Source organism: Polyodon spathula, chromosome 26 (assembly GCF_017654505.1).
Source record: "Polyodon spathula isolate WHYD16114869_AA chromosome 26, ASM1765450v1, whole genome shotgun sequence".
Taxonomy (NCBI): Eukaryota; Metazoa; Chordata; class Actinopteri; order Acipenseriformes; family Polyodontidae; genus Polyodon; species Polyodon spathula.
In genome coordinates this window covers 1,839,057-1,857,368 of record NC_054559.1, presented here as the reverse complement: position 1 = coordinate 1,857,368, position 18,312 = coordinate 1,839,057, and the positions used below count along the sequence as shown (strand labels likewise).

Sequence of the window (18,312 nt, the reverse complement as noted above, 5' to 3'; positions counted from 1 at the left end):
ACCTCCGGAATAAAACTGAAATTTACCACATTAATTTGTTGAAACCCTAGAGGGAAAGGGAGGCCCTGTTCATTGTGGGAGATAGTGTCGAGGATGATTTTGGTCCTGACATTCATCCCCCTAGCAACGCAAAGATGGTAGTGGGGGATCAATTAGTTCCCAGTCAAAAGCGAGAGGTACAAGAGTTAATTGGGAAGTGCAGTGATGTTTTTTCTGATTTGCCAGGTAGAACGAATATAATCGAACATGCTATTGTTACTTCCCCAGGTGTGAGGGTGCGAGAGAGACCGTACCGCATACCAGGGGACTCCACCCCATGGTAAGCCGAGAAGTAGCGGATATGTTAGAGCTTGGAGTCATAGAGCCTTCACGGAGCGAGTGGTGCAGCCCGATTGTCTTGGTTGGCAAGAAGGACGGCACCAATCGTTTTTGTGTGGATTTCCGCAAAGTGAATGCCGTCTCTAAGTTCAACGCATACCCTATGCCTCGAGTCGATGAGCTCTTGGACCGGATAGGAGGGGCGCAGTTCGTTTCCACCCTCGACCTGACGAAGGGATACTGGCAGATTCCCTTAACTCTAAGCTCTTGCGAGAAGACCGCATTTTCAACTCCGGAAGGCTTGTTCCATTTTGTGACCATGCCGTTCGGGCTGCATGGGGCTCCAGCAACCTTTCAGAGACTGATGGATCAAGTGCTAGCTCCACATCAGAAATATGCGGCCGCGTATTGACGATGTGGTAGTGTTTAGCTCTTCCTGGAAAGAGCATCTTGTTAGACTTGCAGCCGTCCTTCAGTCTCTAAGGAAAGCGGGGCTAACAGCCAACCTGAGGAAATGTGCTTTTGCCAAACTAGAAACGCAATATTTGGGTTATATTATGGGTAATGGTCAGCTGAAGCCAATGCCCTCTAAAGTCCAGGCTTTGGTGGACACTCCGATTCCGAAGACCAAAACCCAGGTGAGATCTCTCCTCAGGTTAGCGGGTTATTACCGTAGGTTCCTCCCCGAGTTCTCCACTATTGCTACCCCGTTAATGGATCTCACTAAGAAGCAGGCTCCAAATTTGGTAAAGTGGTCAGCTGAGTGTCAGGGGGCTTTTGATGTGATAAAGAGGCGACTGTGTCAAGCTCCTGCACTAATATCTCCTGATTTCAGCAAAGAATTCATCCTGCAGACTGATGCGTCTGACATAAGTCTGGGGGTGGTCTTGTCCCAGGAGATTGACAGAGTAGAACACCCCATCTTATACATCAGTAAGAAGATGCTCCCTCGGGAGTGTAACTATTCCGTTATCAAGAAGGAGTGCTTGGCTATTAAATGGGCGTGCAATCTCTCCGGTATTATCTCCTGGGGCGTCATTTCCTCCTTGTCACAGATCACGCTCCGTTGAAGTGGTTAGACATGATGAAGGATAACAATGCTCGGATAACTCAGTGGTATCTGGCATTGCAACCCTTCAACTTTCAGGTGAAACATCGTGTGGGTAAGGAGCACTCAAATGCAGACTTTTTCTCTAGGGAGGGGGGCCCTTCAGCTGCACTCTGAGGAAAGGGATATGTGACAGGGAGCGTGAGGATCTGAGCTGCAAATCTCCCTCCTGACCCAAGAGGGCACTAAGCAGAGGTACTTGCATGCCTGTTCAGAGATGGGCCGGCCATCTTGGTGCAGGGCGGAATGACCATATTAGGGGACAAAATCACTGTGATCAGCTGTGTTGCATTAGACAACTGGCAGGTGTGCTGAGTCGCGCTGATCATGGGGTGGAGTCCCCTGTTATATAAGGGCTGTCATTTTGTTAGTGCGAGGCTTGTTGAGGTAATACTGGAGCTAGGTTCCTGAGCTGTGTGTTTGTTTATTTGGTTATTTTTGTGCTACGTGTTTGTGTTTATTGTCAGAGTGATCCCTGATGCCAAGGAGCTGCCGCACCACTGCCAGCACTTTTCACCTTGGACACCACACACCCCGGACAACAGAACTTAAGCACCTGAGCACCTGCACTTTTCACCACCCCAGAAGGACTCGCTCTGTTGGAACTTATGATTTATATTTTTGTTGCTTTGAACTGTGTTTTTTTCTTAATAAATTTCACCCTACCATTGTGGTAGGGTATTTGCAAATTCAGAAGTGACTCTGTGACATCTGCTCCACACCCACACCCACCGCACCGTCACAAACGCTCATGTCTAATACCGTCAGTATTATAATCACATGCATGAAGGAATGCTCATTGAAAAGCATGCAAGACCGTCAGTATTAGAATCACATGCATGAAGGAATGCTCATTGAAAAGCATGCAAGACCGTCAGTATTATAATCACATGCATGAAGGAATGCTCATTGAAAAGCATGCAAAACCGTCAGTATTAGAATCACATGCATGAAGGAATGCTTAAACACCTGCATGATACTTGTTTGTTATTTGTTTATTTGTTTTGCCAACGCACCTTTTGTTTTGTGGTGTTTTGTTTTATTATTTAATAAAATACAGAGCGCTGTCACATTCATTGCTTTGGTTTCTGTTCTGGTCTGACGTCACCCCTGCAAGCCATCCTGTTCACACCCACATAGAACATAAACAATACATACACACCAACAATAACACCCCACGTAAAACACAAACAATACATACACACCAACAATAACACCCCACTTAAAACACAAACAATACATACACACCAACAATATCACCCCACGTAAAACACAAACAATACATACACACCAAAAATAACACCCCACGTAAAACACAAACAATACATACACACCAACAATATCACCCCACGTAAAACACAAACAATACATACACACCAACAATCGTGGGGGTTCCATGTGGGTCAGTTTACATGTGAAATGGTGGTGCGCATACATGTTTGGGAGAATTACTCGGGTAAATCAGGTTTTTGGCCGAAAAAACGTCCAAAGAGAAGGATAGGTTAAATCTCATTTACTCATGTAAATGACGAAACACACAGGAAATCCACGCTCAGTTTCGCATGGAAACCCGTATATCAGGTGTAAATGTTAATGAGCGTGTTTATTCTTAACTATAACTAATGCTGCACTTCAGTACTTCACTTTGTTTTTTTTTAACTCGATACATTTACACAAGAATAACGTACATGAAAAGAACTGGTACAAGAGTGAATCTAAGCTGATGTAATAAAGCAAAATACCTTGTGCCTGGCTGATTAATGTGTTTTTCTACTCTTGTTAATGTATCTTACGATTCAAGAGCCCTCCCTAGTAAAAGATTGTACAGTGAAAGCATGGTAAAGCATAGGTAAGCATTGTAAAGCCTTGAGAGGTAATGGATATCAAAAAGCATGGGAAAACTGCAAAATGACCATTTGCAGTGGTAAAGTTTATATATTTTTAAAAGAATATGTTTTTAGAATATTTTATAGCAGGTGAGGTAGAACTACTTCCCCCACTTGGGGTCTGTAACCTTTTACCTCTCACCCCAGGCCCTGTCTTTAAGGTCACTTTTAATGGGCAGTATAAATATCTGTGCCTAATAAAAATGTCTGATTGCATCTGTTAATGCATTCCTGAACAAAATTAATGCTTTTATTACTTTTCCATGCAGTTGTTTTGACTGTACTCTGTTACCCATGTTTTGTTCATTGGTATGGCTCTTAAAATGACAGCTTTCTTTGACCAGCTCTGATGTAGTGGTGAACTGCAGTAATGTGGCTGCATTCCTGTTTTTAATGTTACGTCATGAAGTTCACAAAGTTTGTTTTGATTTATTCAGGACAATCTATTATACAAATACATTCTTTTGCTAAGCAGGCGGTGTATCATTTAAAACCAACACTTTTGCAAAAAATTGATATTCGCAAAATGGAGATGGAAAATGGAAGTAAACATTGACCTACATATTTAATGAAGCAAAGCTGAGGTTCAGACAGGGAACTCACTTTTAATCAGTTGATCAAATCAAGCTTATTAAGTGTTGACAACCAGGCAATTGTCAATCGAAATAGCAGTACCTCATCACTAACAACGTAATTACTGTCCAGTGGTCGTCAGGGAAAGAATTTCAGTCTTACACCTGTTTTTTGGTTTTGTCTAAGGGGGAAGGAAGCTATCCTGCCCCCTGGCCATGGGTTCCTACAGTCAGCCTTTCCACTTATCAGTGGAACAATTTATGGGCAGAGTTTCCCAGAGGCAAGGCCAAAGGCCAAAGATGCATTATATATGAAACATGTTATTCGAGAACATATAATATGCATAAAAGTGTTTTCGTGTCTAATCTGTAATAAATATTTGCTCTATCGCATGAGTTCCCTGACTGAAGTTAGATTACAATGATTTAATGGTGGAAGAATGCGTTCTCTACACCCAGCTCACCTGTTGGATGGGATCAGCTCCATACTGCCTTGTAAAAGATAATACCTTCAAATGCATTTGAGTAGCTAGAGTATTCTTACTGGTATCTTATTCATAGAAAATGCAAACATCCATGGCATAAACCATGCCATCCAATATTGAATTGCTGGGCAGTGTGGCATGGTATTTGATGTAACTCCCCTGACACTGAAAGTCATGTATGCTTTCAACCTCCTACAACACTGATGAAGACATTAGCTAAAAGTTTGTCGCCTTTAATGTTCATCTGAAAAAAGTATATCTGAGCAATAGTAGTCTGTGCTTGTGAAAGTTCTTGGTAGAACTACAAGTTACATAAACTCCAGTAACCATATCAACTAAATTGGAATGAGCTAATATAGACAGTCTGCCTGCATTGCAGCAATGGGATATTTTCCACTAATATGTTAGCGGTGTCTGGCTTGAGAACATATTTGTTTAAGAAAAATTCTCATTCTTCTTTGTTCCGTATGTTGATTTTGCAAAGGGAACCTGGAGTTTCGATTGTTTTGCATTTTAATAAGAAGAGAAAACTGCTGAACTACAAGCTGCATCCATACATCCTTTGACACAATCACCTTTTTCATCTAAATAAAACATCATTGTGCACATTATTTATTCATCTGAAACCCTCATTGTTCATAGTGTTTAGTTTCCAGTTCTTAATTATCCCTGCAGGGGATGAAATACCTGAGGAGCAGCTTCTCCAATCGTTTCAACATTTCATTGCTAATTCATATTCTATTGCTGGTTTAGTTTTCTTGCGTTTTTTATTGCAAGGAAGCTCACATGGATTGAATGGAAGATGGACAACGCAAACACCCTTCAGAGGAACTAACTAGAATCATGTTGTAATGGCTTAAGTTGACAAAATATCCCTAAGAACCATGCTGAGCTACAAGTTTCAAGCATATACAGCAGTGAAAAAACAGAAAACAAACAAGAATTGGAAATCAAATAGCATGAATGATAAGTGGGAGCGAGGATTGGTTCATATGTTCGGACAACTGCTGATCCAGTCGGGATGGAACATTATATAGCAGAAGTTATTGAGAGTATCAGATTGTGAGGATATAAAGGGATGTCTGTCAGTTCATCCATTTGTCTATATTGTCATACTTACATTTTTGCTTTCATCTGGAGAATTGCTTACGAAATTATGATTACACATGTGATTGCTAATCCTTATTCTATTCTGTAACACTGTTATATATCCTGGTCATTGCCTTATTCATCATCCTGAGAGCTCTGATTGTGATTCACAGTGGAGCCGGGAGGTCTTCAGTACAAGGAAGCTCACACAGGTGTTGAAGGAGTGATGAAACAAACTAGTCTCACTTTCTAACCTTTAGTATTACAAAAAGCCCTTGTGGAGAACTAACTATCTTGCAATGGTCTTTGGCAGAAAACATATTGCTATGAACGTTGCTGAACTGAAACGTCTTTAAAAAAAAAAGTTTCAAGAATGAAAAAGGAAACAAAGCAAGAATTGCAGCCCCAATATCCTGAAGGACCGACATTATTTCATTTTGTTTATTCTGTGGTTTTACCTGCTGCAGAGGGAGTGAATCTGGAAAGCTAAAGACTATAGAAAGCTGTACTGCTAAGTTTTAGAAAGGCTGCTATAACCCATTGGTCATCTGTGTGGGTTACCTCTGGTGTTTTGCTTTACATTTCACTGTTTGTTAAAGTATTTAAATTAGCAATGGAAAAATGTGAGGTTTTCCTGTGGAGTGTGTACTAGTTCTCCAGGAGCTGCATCTGAATGGGATCCCCACATGAGAGTTCCCAGGAGGGAAGGAGCATGAGCTGAGAGCAGCGGTGTGCAGCAGGGATCTGTCAAACATCTGCAGAGCTCATTATTATCACAAGAGGAGTCTGAAGAAACAGTTTCAGAATGCAAGCCACACAGAAGAGGAGCAGTCTTGAAAAACAAACCCTGGCGAGCACTACAGCGAAGCTACCCTGTCATCCGTGCTGCAGATCTGCTGTAACTTACAGCTTTCTGCTTCCCTGAAGAGATTCTGAAGCAGCTACATTGGAACACTCAAATAAAACCACCAAGTCATTATTTTACACAATAAATAGAAGGTAGGGGTGTTGCATCACATTGTTGCCACACGGACAATGACTAAATGAATGTTAAAATGTTATGAAAGGTTGTTCCGTAATTGGTAGCATAAGCTTTAGGAAAGTCACTGGTTTTACCACCAGTTTTCAATTACAAGAATTGAATGTTCTTATGTTTATTAATCAGCAGGATTTATCACAGACTTAATTTCCCTCTGTCGGATTGTAGCAGACAATATTTAATAGAGAATGAATCTTCCATTGCCTAATACTGGGCACCACTGACACATTCCAATAGAAATAATTAGGATGTTTATTGAAAAGTTGATATTGAATAATACAGAATCTGAGCTAATATTATATAAACTTTTGTCTGATTTTTTTTTTTTTTTAATTGATTTTCATTTACAATTTTATATTCAGACGTAATATCTGCCATAATCTTACCAAGCCTGTATTTTGTATTTGCAAAATATTATATACATTATATTAATCTAAATATATTTTGTAGTTCATCTGACAGTATCAATACTTAAATTACCTTGATAAAGTACATCTTTTCACAAAATATTATAAATAAAAAATGATGCTCACCCTTTATTTTATGGGAGACTGTTTTAGTTCCCGTATCTTCTAAACTGCGCTCTGAGATCACAGGATGTGGGGCGGATGGTTATTCCTAGGGTCAACAAAAGCAACATGGGAGGGAGGGCTTTTTCTCGTAGCTCCTAAATTATGGAATGCTCTGCCTTCGTTTGACAGGGAAGCTGGGACCATTACAGTTTTCAAGTCAAGACTAAAAACACACTTTTATAAAATGGATTTCTTATCACAGTGGGTTTTAATGTAATTTTGAAATTGCTGCTTTTGTATTATTATGTGTATAATGTTAATTAAATGGTCTGACTGTGGCAGTTGTCTTTGTGACATGCTATACAAATATATCGTGGTTTGCTATTTTTTCCTGCTATGTGCTATACACTGCTTTCTGATACTTTTCTATAAAAAGCGCTTTATAAATACAATAAATGACTGAATCAAACGTAAACCAAGGTATAACCGATAACTGAACACGTTTGTCCCAGCACTAATATGAACTGTAACACAAAATGAACACTATTTGTTAATGTTGTTAAGCTAGTTGTTAATAGTTTATAAACAAAAAAGTGCCCTAAAATAAGTCCCACAAATGAAGAGGCACCCAATATTATCCATTTACTTTAAATACAATACAAATTAAGCCATGCTATTTACTATGAGGGGCAGATAGGGGGTAAAATGACTGAGCCAACCCCAGTCAGTCTATAGTCATTCACCTGTCCCAAAGGATTCAGGTTACAAACCTGTTCTACAGAGAGTCTGGCAGCTAGCCCTTGTTGAAAATCACCCTGTAAATACATTCTCCGTGTTTAAAAGGAAAATAGAGTGTTTCTGAATGGAAACATCTTAGTATAAGAACACCCAGGGGGTATTCGCTCAACTGGGGGTAGAGGAAGGCAGCATGTCAGCAGGATGATAGTGTACGCGCTGGAAGGGAAACAGAGTGGCTTGAAGAAATCAGTACACAATCCCCTTGGGAGTGTTGAGACAACAAGGGCTCAGTATATTACTGGCAAACACTGAGAGTTAGTGCTGAGACAACAAGGGCTGAGTATATCACTGGCAAACACTGAGAGTTAGTGCTGAGACAACAAGGGCTGAGTATATCACTGGCAAACACTGAGAGTTAGTACTGACAGTATTACCATCTGCTGATGACCATGACACAGCATGACAGACTGATAGACAGGCTCGATACACCCCTGCAAGCTGACACTCCCAATAATACCTGCAAAATGAAGTTCCTTCATAATTTAATACATGCTTTTGTATGTAAGTGTGACACACAGATGAAAACATGTACAGACAGACAGAAACACCAACGCAACAGCAAGAGCTGCATCATTTGTATTGGTTCCAAACAATGCATAACAGAACAGCACATAGAAAATTCAGACCATTTCCAGAACTTTTAAACCAGTTAAAGGACAATTGGCTAGAAATTGAGAATTCTGCCTACAGGTAATGGCCAGAAATGAAATATTATTATTGTCTATTGCATTTTTTTTATGTGCATCTAACTCTGAGTAGACACAATTGGGGTAAACTTGATTCCAACTCTTTTATTCATATTGTTAATAGTTCCTACTGTAATAGAAATCAGGGATCAAGATTAGCCAAATTGATAATGCTAATATGTGGCATGTAGGGTGTATCGAACATATTCATTTTTAAACATTTATATTTAAAACACCTTATGCTACAACTCATTAAGTTTTTTGGGACATCATTTAAAGGGGTTCTAATGAGACTTTCAATTCTTACCTCCAATTAGCATTAGTAACATAGTCTTTGGGAACCAACAGGTAGCTGCTTTGGATACGGTACTAACAATGATAAATGGGGCATTTGTAACACATTCTACAGACCTCTAGTGATTACTGTAACATCTGTGGGTGTACTCTGTCATCTCTCTGCCTCTCAACCAGGGTGACATGAAATGAACACTTTTTTCTACAGCTATGGTTAAAAGTTTTGCATCACGCCATAGAATGAATTAATTTTGCTTCATAAAGTCAAATGAAACCTGCTGAATAATGTAACGTTAACATATTGAATTACATGCCGCCTTATAGTTTTCCATATACTTGCATCCAACGTGAAATACTATACTACTATTATGGCTTCCGGTAGTATTTTGCAGAACCCGGCTACTTATTCTTTAAGGCTCCTTTTGTGGTGTGGTGGAAGCACAGTTGTGTGGCACAGTGTGCAATGCAGCACGTACGACTTTAATGCAATGCACAGCACCAACATGCCTCCTCAGCTCAGTGTCTCACTAGTGCTAAAATTAGGAATGATACTTGAAAATTCAACAACTGTCTTCCCTTCCCTGCAATCAACCTTAACCTTGACTATTCCAGAAAATAATCTGAGAAAAACCAAGGAGAATCATATGGAACATACATAAAGCAATAGGATCTGAAAAAAGTAAGGCATGACACAGTGAGGAAAAGAAGATGTTGCAAAGTATCCCTTTAAATTCCATTTGATCTCTGTGTGAAACCAAACTGTGCTTATAGAAATAAGAAGACCAGGACACCAAAATCATCCCCTCAGCTGAACTTGAACCCAGTCCTTTGAACTCAGACATGGAACTCTGGTTAACTATAACATTTCACATTTAAATGTTCTTTTTTTCCTTCCAAAAACAGAAGGGCAAATTGTCAGTCAGATAAAGGAGACAAATTAAGCTGTCTGAAATCAAAGAACTCTTAAAGCAACAGGTAAGCAAATGAATACAGTGCTTACAATACAAGCAATGTCCTAACTGAGCACTTGAATGGGTTGGTTTTCTCAGGGTCTATAAGATGAGAAATGTTGTCTACAAGTGGCGGACAAAAATTAAATATTTCCTGTGGGAGTCGTTTCACCTTTAGTAGAAGTACCATATGGTATATCTGCAGAATTGACCTTGTCTGTTGCATGTCTTATTTTTTCCATGTTTATAGAATCCTCTGTAGGCACAAATTATTTATTCATTTTTGCACCCGTTTTTTAATGCGAGTGCCATCTTTAAACAATATAATCTTTGCATCTTCATCTCATAATGATAAACAACATGCGGGAGACTGCAGTTGTTTAAGCACGTGGTAGTAGACACATTACTTTGTGTAAAGATACTCTATGGTACTTCCATTAAAGAAGAAAGCTTCCATAGTAAATATTTCATCATGGACCATCTTGTAGACCCTTGATACACAAGCTAGAGGTTTGCTTTCCTCACATTATATTCTTGCATGTGTGGCATGAAAGGTAACTGTCTCTGGAATGTCATTGGACCTCCTCACTTTGCAATATGGATTTTTCTTTTTGTTTTAGTAATTTTGGATGGCCATTATTAGCGAACCAGCGATCCCGCGCACTGCAAACAAGTGTCTTAACCGCTATACAAAATAGTCAAGCTCGTCTGCATTGCTGGTTTTAGAGCATTTAACCTCATCTCATCTCATCAACAGGGGACATAGTCCGGAATGGCAGTGTGGTACACAACTACCAGTTACACTAACAAGATGTTTCCGGAAAAAAATAATAAATCAATGACTATGAGAGCTTTAAAATCATATTCAATCACATCATGTTAGCTGACCAATCAGAGCTGACAGTATTATTTTAAAAGTGATTTGCTTTTGTAATTAATTGTTAATGTGTTGTACCACACAGAAAGGACAAGGGTATAGAGAATAGAATTCTCCCTCCCCGTGACGGCCAAGAATGAAATATTTACTATGGAAGTTTCACCCGTAGAAGAGGACGTTTTCAGAAATTGATTTATTTTTTACTTAGGGATCAATCACAAGTAGGCCCCCTCATTTTCAGATTCCTGCTGTGCAGCCTCTACACACAGAATGCACACTGCATGTTACCAGTATGGGGTTATTTTTTGTTGAATTGTGTTTCTTATTGTGTTTTATCAGATAAAGGAGATCATTTTTCTGAAGAACAAGGTCATGGAATGTGAAGCATGCGGTGAGTAAAGCTATTGAAACAAGATGCTTACAGGCTAACCTAACTAACTTGGAACCTGCCATGTTGTGTACAATGTCCTGGTTTTGCAGTTGCATACAGTGCTAGCTTCATTTAATTGAACAAGACATGTTATAACTGTAAATAACAGGCCAATGCAAAACAGGAAGACATACTGTATTACCTGGTCCATATCACTACAGTTTACCCCTGCGGCGCAAATCAGATGGGAAGCGAAGCATTTACAAACCATCGTTTTATCATAAAACAAAGCTAGATAAAGAAAACCAAGTCTTCCAACGTGAAAATGGAGATAAATCCAATGCCTCGTGGCAGTGCCAATGGAATATAGCCTGAACCACACATTTCACTGAGTGACTGGCGCTACGCAAAATAGTTACATAGTGCATAGGATCACAGGTAGCATATAAATGAGGAAAGGGGGTAATTAAATGTTGGGGACAGGGGTTATAAATGTGGGGAGAGACCGGGGGGGGGGGGGGGGACGACTGGTGGCGGTGGTTTGGGGATGAGGGCCGGTGGTCACTGTGAGAGTGGGGGTCGCTCAGTCAGTCAGTCAGACAGTCTTTTAAGAACATAAGAACATAAGAAAGTTTACAGATGAGAGGAGGCCATTCGGCCCACCGTGCTCGTTTGGTTGTTATTAGCTTATTGATCCCAGAATCTCATCAAGCAGCTTCTTGAAGGATCCCAGGGTGTCAGCTTCAACAACATTACTGGGGAGTTGATTCCAGACCCTCACAATTCTCTGTGTAAAAAAGTGACTCCTATTTTCAGTTCTGAATGCCCCTTTGTCTAATCTCCATTTGTGACCCCTGGTCCTTGTTTCTTTTTTCAGGTCGAAAAAGTCCCTTGGGTCGACATTGTCAATATCTTTTAGAATTTTGAATACTTGAATCAGGTCACCACGTAGTCTTCTTTGTTCAAGACCGAATAGATTAAATTCTTTTAGCCTGTCTGCATATAAACTCAGAATAATTCTGGTCGCTCTTCTTTGCACTCTTTCTAGAGCAGCAATATCCTTTTAGTATCGAGGTGACCAGAACTGAACACAATATTCAAGATGAGGTCTTACTAATGCATTGTTCAGTTTTAACATTACTTCCCTTGATTTAAATTCAACACTTTTCACAATGTATCCGAGCATCGTGTTGGCCTTTTTTATAGCTTCCCCACATTGTCTAGATGAAAACATTTCTGATTCAACATAAACTCCTAGGTCTGTTTCATAGATTCCTTCTTCAATTTCAGTATCTCCCATATGATATTTATAATGCACATTTTTATTGCCTGCGTGCAGTACCTTACCCTTTTCTCTATTAAATGTCATTTGCCATGTGTCTGCCCAGTTCTTTGCTGCCAGTCACATCAGTGTGATCGTTTAGTTCCGAGGAGTCCTTGTAAGGGCTTCCATTTAAACATGTCTCAACACAACATGAGAAAAAAACATTTACAAAGATGTTTTTTTTTTCATTATTTAAATTTTTGTTATGATAAATTATTTATCGCTTACTCATCTGCAAAGTTTATTTGCTGTAAGTGACATGTATAGTTGTACCCTGTTAATACATGGTTAATTGTATGTTGACGTGTTGCATTCATTGTAGCAAATATTTTTCAGTTATGCATTATGTTGTAGCCCACTAAAATGAATGTACGGTCTGCCAAAGGTTTTTTGGTTTTTGTGGCCTTCCTCTACCTCATCCCAGATCGTACGTGGTGTTACTGAACTTCTGCTCTGCTGGAAGATGCATTGTTACTTAATTCTTCTTTTCAAAGCCTATTGCTATATAACTTCTGAGCAGTGGCTTCTCGGCTTCGCAAAAAGATGCACCCCGTTTTAAAGTGAGGTCCAGGTGGGGTCCCGTGAACTGGGTTTTAAAGTGAGGTCCAGGTGGTGTGGGATCTATAGTTTTGAACGTTGGGGACGGGGGTTATAAATGTGGGGAGATACCGGGGTGGGGGGGTCCTGGTGGCGGTGGTTTGGGGATGAGGGCCGGTGGTCACTGTGAGAGGGGGGTCCCCTCACCTGGGTTATAAAGTGAGGTCCAGGTGGGGTCCCGTTACCTGGGTTATAAAGCAAGGTCAGGTGGGGTCCCGTTACCTAGGTTATAAAGTGAGGTCCAGGTGGGGTCCCGTTACCTGGGTTATAAAGCGAGGTCAGGTGGGGTTCTGTCACCTGGAAAACGGAAAAAATGCTCCCACTGTTTCTGACATTTGTTTCCTGCAGGGATTCGGAATTACTGGGTCAACCACCCCCAAAGCCCGCCCCCCAACAGACCTGTGTGCCGAGTCCGTGCCACCCCGGCGTGCCGTGCGTGGAGACGATTGCAGGGATTAAGTGTGCTGCCTGTCCCAATGGCATGCTGGGAAACGGAACACACTGCACTGATATTGATGAGGTAGAGTGTCTACCATTACCACAGGGGTGGAAATAAAGCAGTCTGTTTTATTACGGATTTTACTATGAACTGCAATAGCCAAATGTATACACAGTTCCTATAGAAAGTCTGTTTTGAACATTTTAGTTAATAGTATGTTTTATTACCGAATGGAAATATATCCCTGAATAAGATTTCAGTTTGAAACTTACACAATTTACCGCTAGCCCCCGCCCCCTCCCCCCTTGAGATGTCAAGATACAGAACTGTTTATCGTTATAAGAAAGGAAAGCATCATCGTCGCTCTGGAAAAACGTTCCAGTACTTTTAGAACATTTACCATTTTTTCTTTTTAATGAAAATGCTTATATAGAGCCAGATCGCTGTAATTTCGATGGCTGGGCACCAATGAAGCGATCTGTTTTCTGTCTTTCCATTGAATAAGCACTAGGAACAAATATAACAGGGTCCGATTCCCTACATACCAGTTTTGATGGTGCGTTCAGAATCTGAGTCTCTGAATAGCACCTGTTTAAAATGTGTTTAGGCAAATCTCCCGCGATTGTCTGATTCAGTCGTCCTTGTGATGCACTGAAGAGAACATTAGTACTTCTATTACAAACTACAGTACTACTTTAAGAACGGTAATACTTTTTTTTTTTTTGTAAAAACGCCGACGACGTCTGACAGCAGAAGTGCATGCTACGATTGTGACCATAAAGAACGGTTTAAAACTGTTTTGTATGTCGGTCACAGACCCGGGGGTTGGAGTGAACGACTGCCCTTGCATTTAAGATTTAATATATATATATAGGCTATTATTATATATATATATATATATATATCTATAATATATATATATATAATATATAAATTGATATTTGCTACACGATGTGTACTATTTAAAATAAAATAAAAACACTGGTAGTTAATGTTAGTCACAATTTAAAATACCAGAACCGCTGTTTGTTTTATTTATTTATTTATTTATTTATTAGCTAATATTCAGAGTATATTATGTATTGTACAATGAAATCATTCAAAACTGTCAGCAAATAGTCTTTAGTGAGTGCACATAAGAACATAAGAACATAAGAAAGTTTACAAACGAGAGGAGGCCATTCGGCCCATCTTGCTCGTTTGGTTGTTAATAGCTTATTGATCCCAAAATCAGCTTCTTGAAGGATCCCAGGGTGTCAGCTTCAACAACATTACTGGGGAGTTGATTCCAGACCCTCACAATTCTCTGTAAAAAAGTGCCTCCTATTTTCTATTCTGAATGCTCCTTTGTCTAATCTGCATTTGTGACCCCTGGTCCTTGTTTCTTTTTTCAGGCTGAAAAAGTCCCTTGGGTCGACACTGTCAATACCTTTTAGAATTTTAAATGCTTGAATTAGGTCGCCACGTACTCCAATCTACTTCTGTTAGTCTCCGTTTTCATACCTTCATAGTTTGCTTTTCTAAAATTGTAAACCTTAGCTTTAGTCATTACTTTTGGGGATGTAACCCCACCGCACCACCAGTAAGGGAGTTGAGAGCAGCGCCAGAGTTTATAAAACGTGTTCTTGTTATTAGTACTGCACAACGGTTACATTCGATACAGGATTAGTGTCTTTTATTTAAAAAAGAACTGCACACATTGGAGGGATGTATTAAAATGGATGTATAGATGTAGGATTCGGATTCAGACGAATCCAAACCCTGCTCAAAAAGTAGGTATTCGGGCCGAATCCAAAACCGAATCCTGGATGTGCATCCCTAACTGAAAGAGCTTGGTTGGATAAGTGTCCACCCCCCTTGTAATAGCAATCCTAAATTAGCTCAGGTGTAACCAATCGCCTTCAAAATCACACACCACGTTAAGTGGCCTCCACCTGTGTTAAATTGTAGTGATTCACATGATTTCAGGATAAATTCAGCAGTTCCTGTAGGTTTCCTCTGCTGGGTAGTGCATTTCAAAGCAAAGACTCAACCATGAGCACCAAAGTGCTTTCAAAAGAACTCCAGGACAAAGTTGTTGAAAGGCACAGATCAGGGGTGGGTATAACAAAATATCAAAGGCCTTGAATATCCCTTGGTGTACAGTCAAGATGATTATTAAGAAGTGGAAGGTGTATGGCACCTCCAAGACCCTGCCTAGATCAGGCCGTCCCTCCAAACTGGATGACCGAGTAAGAAGGAGACTGATCAGAGAGGCTACCAAGAAGCCAATGTCAACTTTGCAAGAGCTACAGGCTTTTATGGCCAAGAATGGTCAAAGTGTACATGTGACAACAATATCCCAAGCACTCCACAAATCTGGCCTGTATGGTAGGGTGGCAAGAAGGAAGCCATTACTCAAGAAAGCCCACCTTGAATCCTGTTTGAAGTATACAAAAAAACACTCAGGAGGTTTTGAGGCCATGTGGCAAAAAGTTTTGTGGTCTGACGAAACTAAAATGGAACTTTTTGGCCTAAATGCAAAGCGCTATGTTTGGTGCAAACCCAAAACAGCGCATCACCCAAAGAACACCATCCCTACTGTGAAGCATGGTGGTGGCAGCATCATGTAATGGGGATGTTTCTCATCGGCAGGGACTGGGGCACTTGACAGGATAGAAGGGAAAATGAATGGAGCAAAGTTCAGAGAAGTCCTTGAGGAAGACCCCTCTGCAAGAAAGCTGAAACTGGGACGGAAGTTCACCTTTCAGCATGACAACAACCCAAAGCACACAGCCAAATCTACACTGGAGTGGCTAAGGAAGAAAAAGGTAAATGTCCTTGAGTGGCCCAGTCAGAGCCCTGACCTAAATCCAATCGAAAAGTTGTGGCATGAATTGAAGATTGCTGTCCATCAACACTCCCCAAGGAACTTGACAGAGCTTGAACAGTTGTGTAAAGAAGAATGGTCAAATACTGCCAAATCTAGGTGTGCAAAGTTGGTAGAGACCTATCCCAACAGACTCACAGCTGTAATTGCTGCCAGAGGTGCTTCCAGCAAGTATTAACTCAGGGAGGCGGAGACTTATCCAATTATGATCTTTCGGGTTTGTATTTTTAACATGTAACTTTTTCTCAATAAAACGTTTTTTTCCCCTTAACAGTGTGGAGTATGGTGTGTAGATAAGTTGAAAATAAATGCATGAAACTCAACAAAATGTATAAAAGTTCAAGGGTTGTAGACTTTCTATAGGCAATGTATTTTTAATGTAATGTTTCTTCAGGTTAAAATGGAAATATAAAAACAGGTTACTGTTTGTATTTGCATAATATGTTTTATCTCCAATAAGCTTCAAAGTACATTTTCATATTTGTTTTACTATTTTATTGCAAAGGCACAGCTATCTATGTATGTGGCAACTAAAATTAAAGAGTAGTTCCTGAATTCCTACAGGGCACAATAAAAATTAACCAAGAGAATGCAGTTTAAAGCTCTTTACAATCCTTTAAAAAACAAGGCACATCATTGGAACTTTTGCAGTGCACAGGGTGGCAGCAGTTCCAACATGCAGGCTTGTTACATTCCCACATGCTGGCTCATCGCAGCCCGTGTGCTGGCTCGTTGCACACCAGATACTTGGGTATATACAGTGACTCTCAAAAGTATTCACCCCCCCTTGGACTTTTCCCACATTTTATTGTGTTACAACATAGAATCAAAATAGATTTAATTAGGAGTTTTTGCCACTGATCAACACAAAAAAGTCCATAATGTCAAAGTGAAAAATAAAATCTACAAATTGTTCTAAATTAATTACAAATATAATACAGAAAATACTTGATTGCTTAAATATTCACCCCTTTTGCTATGACATAAGCTCTGGTGCAACCAATTGTCTTTAGAAGTCACATAATTAGTTGAATGGAGTCCACCTGTGTGCAATTAAGGTGTTTCACATGATTTTGGGTTAAATACACCTGTCTCTGGGAGGTCCTACATTTGGTTAGTACATTTCCTAACAAAGCCCAGCGAATAGAGCATTGCTGGAAGACGAAAGCATAGATTCGTTTTTGTGTCAAGGCTGTGGTCTGGGCAAACTCTGCCCAACCCAATATTAGGTACATATCTTAACAAAGGTTCAAGAAGTGTATTTGTTTGGAGATGACTAAGTGATGTATTTTGGAAACACCTATATTTGTTTATGGTTGTCAAAGATGCAAATATTTGTGAATAAAAAAAGCATAAATAGCCATGTTAATGCTTGTGTGACATTGTTTCCTGTGCAGGTTTGCAGCGATGTGAATTAATGTGAGAATGGTCACAATGGGGGTTGTGTTGCCAACTCTATCTGTTCCAACACACAGGTACAAGTAATAAAGGGAAACACTAGGGTCAGTGCCTGGTCAAAATGTACTGATTAGAATTATTATTATTGTTATTTCAATTGAAGGGCTGCCTCTCCCTCTGTGCTAGTAAAAGGAGGTTAAGTTAGTATGTTGTGTGTAAGGTGTCTGAGAGATGTCATCTTGTGAATCTCTTATACAATAAAAGACCCTGCACTCGACGCATTAACTTACTATACATCACAAAACAAAGGTATATCCAGGAACCATTAGCCAGATGAAGCAGTGTATTTAATGTCATGCTGTATGTTCTATGCAGGGGGTGACAGTTATACACAGGATGAGATGTACTGGGATTGTCACAAACCCTCCAATGTGATTTGTTGATTTCTCATTTGTGATTTGTAACCGTAACTCACATACAAGCACTTAACCCTCTTCACTGGCTTTTCACCTGTCAATAACTAACCAGCTGCTTCCCCTATTGACTGAAATGCCATCAGCCAGGTACATGCTATAACCTAGAATACACTGCTGAGGTGAAATGACTCAGGAAGTGCTAGTATTACATATCTGGGATGGCATGAAAGGTGCTTCATAAAAATATATTGAAATTGATATTTCCTGTGAAACAGACAGAGAAAA

The 18,312-nt window shown here is 39.9% G+C and overlaps 1 pseudogene; it reads left to right on the top strand.

Annotated features, from left to right (window-relative positions):
* Positions 1-875: 875 nt before the first annotated feature.
* The window catches only part of LOC121300463, a 35,552-nt pseudogene continuing 18,115 nt past the window's right edge, over positions 876-18,312 (top strand).